This window comes from Centroberyx affinis, unplaced genomic scaffold (assembly GCF_046629955.1).
Source record: "Centroberyx affinis isolate AG114_WGS23_722 - 3 ecotype Tasmania unplaced genomic scaffold, CSIRO-AGI_Caff_v1 ptg002676l_1, whole genome shotgun sequence".
Lineage (NCBI taxonomy): Eukaryota > Metazoa > Chordata > Actinopteri > Beryciformes > Berycidae > Centroberyx > Centroberyx affinis.
Genome location: NW_027280860.1, coordinates 132,135 through 138,613, shown reverse-complemented (window position 1 = coordinate 138,613; position 6,479 = coordinate 132,135). Strand labels below are relative to the sequence as shown.

General features: G+C 43.2%; 1 long non-coding RNA gene across 1 annotated transcript; it reads left to right on the top strand.

Annotated features, from left to right (window-relative positions):
• Positions 1-1,667: 1,667 nt before the first annotated feature.
• LOC139657395 (uncharacterized) lies at positions 1,668-6,479 on the top strand. The gene is made up of 4 exons (XR_011696177.1): positions 1,668-1,753; positions 2,531-2,586; positions 5,258-5,308; positions 5,636-6,479. It is a non-coding gene; the product is annotated as an uncharacterized lncRNA (long non-coding RNA).

The following is a 6,479-nucleotide window of genomic DNA, read 5'->3' as shown; positions in this document are numbered from 1 at the left end:
TAAACAGCTCTCTATTCCTCAAGAAAGCTTCAACAACTATTAAGACAGCTTCACTTCAGCTAGGATTTGAAACTAGATTGTAAGTGGCCAATTAGTGCTACCATATCATATACAGTCTGGAGAGGTTCCACCATAAAAGCTTCTCCCAATAGGAAACTGGTGTCCTTGTGTGAGAGGTGCAGAATTGCACCTTAAATAAGCCGCCAAGGGCAGTGGATGTTAAATTAGCTTGGGAGGAGATAACACATTTGGTTACCATGTTGCTCTGGTCCTAGGAGAACCGTTGCCCAGTGTAGGAAAAGCGTCAGTGATATTAGGCGAAGAGCAAAACAGAAGTTGGCAGTGGACTGCAGGGACAGTTTGACAATATTCAACCACAGCCACATGTGTTTATAGTAAGAATGAAAATGTGGTCCCTTATTTATTCCTGTTTGAGGGATTTATATCGGTCTAAGTCAAATTGGCTAACATAACATCCACAAAAAGGGTTGGTAAGCCTTTGAATAGGATCTGGTGAATACAGGTCCCCAAAACACCAAGCGCAGGCGAGAAAAAGCCTGTGTGAGCCCAACAAAAATGCAACTTCACCGGTGCAAAGCCCCGTCATGCACCATGCCCCATCATGAAAATGGAGCCCCACGTTTCCAGAATTTCAATGTGTGTTTGGATCCACATGGATGCCACTGGGCTGGTTTTACTGGGAAGACAAATCAGTATTTTCCTTATGTAGAGTTCCTCAGTTTACTGGTGAAGCTCATTAGATGTACCCATTTCTGAATCCACCATCAATTGTAACTAGCTTGTAGGACGTTAACAAAAAGGGCTTGGGTTTGTTTACAAAGGACATGAATGTTCACAGTTCTATTTTAATGTGTGAAATGGCTGTGATATGCCCTTTAGATGTGATTAGAAGTGTGTTTCTGTGTTGTATCAGAATGCTATACAATCCGGCTTGCTGTAACATCGCGGCCACTGGCAGGAATTGTGAGAGCACACCTGTGTATCAGGAAATATCCTATTTCTGTCTGTTATTTTCATCTTTCTTACTCAATCTTACATACTGTATATAAGCCTAAGGTTTGAAGTGTTTGGTTCTGCAATTACATATCCATCAAAACAAGAAGACACCTACTTTTATAGAAAGTCTGATAGCACAAAACTTACTTTTTCTTAGGTAACTTGTTTGACAAATTTGATGACACTTTTACAGACTAGATCCTTGAGATGTTGAATGTTTGAACTTCAGTTAATGCGTTTTGTTTTGTTTTCAAAATTGACATGTTTTGACAATGATTTTCCCACATATACTGCAGATAGTGTTGGTAGGTTTTTGACTCATGCTGCACAGCCGTCAATATCAGCTATCACAGTTCGATCAGTCCAGTGCTGATGAACCATGCAGAGCTTTGAACGTTCTGTTGGATAGACATAACTCACAGCAGGTCACATATACACTTTATGGTGTAAATGCACAAACAGAAAAGATGTCAAAATGAAAATGAGACACCCCACCCGTCACACACAGACACACACACACACACACACACACACTCCAAACAAACAAAAACAGAAGTGAAAATTATAGTATTTCCTCAAAGCCCCTCATCACTCATTTTCTATTTCTCTCTCTCTCTCTCTCTCTCTCCTCCACCCTTCCCTCCTCTCAGCCACCCAAAAGAGTCGGAGAAGACGGAGAGCAGCCAGTCGCCCGTGGAGAAGTGAGGCTCCCTGTGCTACCAGGCGTCCGCCTCGGGTAAACAACAAAACAAACAGTCTCCATGGTCTTTTCAGACAGCGGATCCCCTCATAGTTCACCGTGGCTGTCATCTCCGGTTTTTGTGACAAGGGGGAGGGGTGGCGGAGGGTGACCCGGTGACCCGCAGCTCGCGGGTAAACACTGATGTTTTTCAGCGAGTCGGTCAGAGGGGCGCTCCCGTCCCCCGCGAGTTTTCTTCTGCGGAGGCGGCGGCGAGGAGTTTTTGTTTGTGCGGCCGTGTCACCTTTTGCTCGAATCGAGGCTTAAATGAATGAAGCGGGATCTGTGGAAACTTAATGAAACCACTGCCTGCCGGTGTCAGCCAATAACTCTACACTCTGTATATAAATAAATACCCGAGGAAGATGTATTGGTGTTCGATGTCTCAATGAAAGGCAATTACAAGACAGGCTTGGTTATTTTATTTCATCCTTATTTAATTCTTATTTACACTAATGGAATGTAAGTGAATTACGAGGCAGTGAGTTGGCACAAATGGGCAAACAGTCTATCAGTAATAGTCGTCCTAATGGGCGGTTTGTCTATTAGAGAAGCAAAGTGTCTTGCACTTCTCTGCAATTGGCACTGAGGTGTTTTGACAGCAAATAGTCGAAATATTTAGACATGATTTTATTAAACTGCTAGTCTGTATACTGATTGGTGTGCCATGAAGGGTCAGTAGCCCATATAACATTCAAACTACATGGCACATTTGGTTTAAAAAACATGCAATTTGGCTTAAAAAAAAAATGCATATGTGTCCTCTCTCTGCAGCTATCCAGGGAACTGAAGGATTTAACGCTCTGCCTGAGTAGGAACGTGCTGAACAGGTGAGGGCTGCATTCTTCTGCTCGCCACATCTCGCCCCGTTTCCAACAGCGCACGCAATCCCCATCTAGCCGAAACCCGCGCGCCGCACACTGGCTGCGCTCTATTGTTTATACCCATACGCCAATTAGAAATTTCTATTCATCAGCAGCGGCGTAGTGAAAGGTAATTGCTCTGATCTGGCTTCCACATCTAGAATTATAGATGTCTTTTGTCAGCTCATTCAAACCGGGGGAATAATAGGACTGTCTCCTCTGTTATGTGGCCGCCCTATAGCTTAATAGCACAATTACATTTCTCCAGCTGCAGCAGAAATAGCCTGTGTTGTGCGGCGATGATGATTGGAGACATGAGGAACCGGTATAGGGAGTTTCTCTTTCAAAAAATCGAGCCCAATGCACCCACAGTTTGGCCCTGCGTTGAAGAGTATCCGTTTCGAGGATCAGGTTACATTGCGGGAACTGTGTGGGACACCTGAGTGGGCGGAGGTGGAGGTGGAGGAGGCGGTCAGCGCAGTGACCCAGCAGTGTGTGTGTGTGTGTGTGTGTGTGTGTGTCTGCGTGGAGGGGAGACAGAGGGTCCTCGAGCATGGCGGGGACACGGGACGCCTGTTTGCCGGAGCACTGGAGGGACGTGCGGGAATGGAGCATAGAGAAGAGACAAAACCACAGAGTAAGACCGGCTCTGGCCTCTGAACCAGCTCTGGCTCTGTCTTTACGCACACACACACACACACATCCACCGGACCATGTCATAACCATTTTTTGTCTTCTAGGGAAAGGCTTTCTTACCTACCTAAAACTGAACTTGTTTTCTTCCCCAAGCAATGCAGTCAATACTAAGTCATTTAGACAGTCTGTTATGTATTCTATGTACAACGCCTCTGGGTATTGTCCGGGCGATCAATCAAACTCAATGATCCTTCAGTTATCTATAAATTGTGTGGCACCTGTTGTACAGTATAACAGCTCTTACAGTGGCCATGATCGATATGAATCTTTTGAGGCAGTGGAGATGGGTAATATTGCATGCATTATGGATGGGAATCAGGAAGATGTCCCTAATATTTTGTACATTCAGTGTATGGCTGCATAACATTCTCTGCACATGACTCTGATATTATAGTGATGCTGTGAACAGATGCCATGACACTTGTATGTTCATATACAGTATATGACCATCTGTAGACTTTTTAATGCAAATCTTTTTCCATGCACATTTGCACATCATGTATATTTTCTGTAAATTCCCATATTCACTTCTTTAGTTTTCACGTATCTCTCGCATTATGTTCTGCATATGGTATGTTCAGAATGGTTCCACTATTTCATGCTTTATACATCCTGATATTTTTATATTTTTATCCCCTTATGTTTAGACATATTTATATTTATATATAGCACACATTTGTAATTTGGAAAACTATGTACGCAATCGTGATTCCCACCCAGACAGTCTACTTGTGTGTTTAAATTGACCCCAGTGTACATTTATAAAACCCCCATAGTTTACGTTCTATTTTATTGCTTTATTATTTTACTGTTTTGTTTAGTTTTTTATTTTATTTGTGTGCTTATATTGTATTTGACTTCTTCCCTGTTGAATTCTATTACTTTTGCTGCTGCAACGAGATAATTTGCCCACAGGGATCAATAAAGTTTCACCAGCAACAGCAGCAGTACTTAATACACTGGGCTTGTTATTGCTTTCAACTCCTTTACTCATTTACTGTCAAAACAAGTCTGGGTAACCCCCTTTTTCAGCCAGCCACACGGCACCGTAAATCCCCTCTTCCTTATTCTGTCCCAGGAACTTCATACTGACACCACAGGTTCCCCCTGTAGAGGAGATGAGCTGATTAGATTTGGAGCACCTTGCTGCATACATTTGCATATTAATGAGGAAAAACTGATTCTCTTGAAACTACTACAACTAATGCTTTAAGATATGGAGTTCATATTAATACCACCCATGTGTTATGTAAAGACAAGCATGTTGACATAGAAGTATTTCACAATTAATGCTTTAATTAGCTTACTTAATGACCTTGTTAGCAGCTGAACTGACAAACTAAACAGAAAAGGTTGAGTGGAGAGATGTGAGACAGATGAGTTGGGGGGGTTAGGAGTCCGAGACTGGCTGCTAAAATCAAATTAACCTTCACAATAATGTTCTCCTTATCACAAATATGTTTTCCCAATGCATAATTAAATGAGGACTTTGTATATCCTTTAAAAGAATGTGTGTAACTCTAACAGGTAGCATTCATTTTAAAAGCCCAAGGATGGTAGAATTTTCCCAACCCTTCTTAGACCATGTAATGCATCCCAAACTAGCAACGAGACATGTGAATGTGTTGAAAACGACACGCCTGCTTAAAGAGTGTAGACCTTTCCTTCTCTGATGGGAATTAGATTTCACTGAACCTGTCAGAAGTGCAGCAGGGGTGAGCAGCTCCTGGGAAGAAAGTGAGCCCGCTAAATATTTCATCAAGCGGCAGAAGCGGAGGAACCGCTATGTTTGCGAAACTGGGTCTGCTGCGATCAAACGGAGCATGAGCCAATTCCACTTTGCAACATCTCTCTCTGAATGATTAATGCCCTTGTTTGTCACTTGCCCCCTTGTCTGCTCTCTCTCTCTCTCTCTCTCTCTCTCTCTCTCTCTCCCATACAGATGTGGGTTCTAGATGTAGAAGCTGTCCTCGGGTCCATGGCGAGGCAACTGGTGAGCCGATCCGAGCGTTTGTGTGGTTTTGTTATTAGCGTCCGTCCGGGGGAGACCTTCTGTTGTTTGATGCTGAATTCTGGGATGCATTTCAAAGGGCGGCCATGGCTACTTCCTGTGCTCAAATATTGACTCACTGAGTGGATATTCTGTTGCCAACCGATCCACGCTTTTGACAGCGTGGCCGGATAGATAAGTCAATTATCTACAAACTTAGTAGGCCAAATCCAAAACGATTTCTGAGGCACAAGTGCTTTTGAATTAGGTCGTTTTTTAGCTCGCCGTGGGCGGTGAACTGTCAGACTAACTCACACTTTCGTTTCTCAGAATGCTTCTCTGGAGAAATATCCTCGGCAGACGTGTGGGAACAGTCCGGACCGCCCTCCCTCCTCTTTTCCGACCCACGGCAGGTCTCTCTCCAGCCAACCAGCTTCACCATACAGGAAGATCTAGATCTACTGCAACCTTTTGACGGAGGAGCTCAAGATGAATCCCATTGGAAATCTTAGGCCCAAACTAGGAACGGAACAGCTTGTATTTTAAGTTTGTACTGTTGATCAATTTGAAATGTTTGCTGACCGTAAGACAAAAAACTAATTTTGCATTGCTCAAACAAATTAGAGGCTTCAATAAGGGATATCACCAAAGATTAAGCATCTACAATACTGTAGGTCATGTGTCATGGGCCCGAAAACTATAAGAGAGACATTCGCCATCTTTGTTTGAACCAGTTTGCTTAGGCATGTGCTTAGCCGGTGTGGTCAAACCGCTCATAGCGTGGTTTCTTCTCCTCGGTGATGAGTTGTTGTTTGACATTCAGGAGAGGAAAAGTAATCTCACCGCAGACGGGATCGTTGTCCACAAAGCAATAAAAACGACAATAAACTTAAGCAGTTTCCAACTTGGCATTCTCCGGAATGACGGCTAGATATTCCTCACTGCTCAGCTGCCAGAGTGAAAATAAACAAGTTCTTTTTTGTGACGGACAAAACCTGTTGCGTCTTTATTTGAAGGGAAATCCTTGATGGGATGAAAGCCACCATGTCGGTTTTAGTCTTTTGTATCAGCAGAGCAGAGCTACAGGTATATATGCACATGGACAATATGACTTTAATCCTGTCGAATGAGGACTGAATCAGATATTTTAACGATTTCACCCCTATGCCCAAGA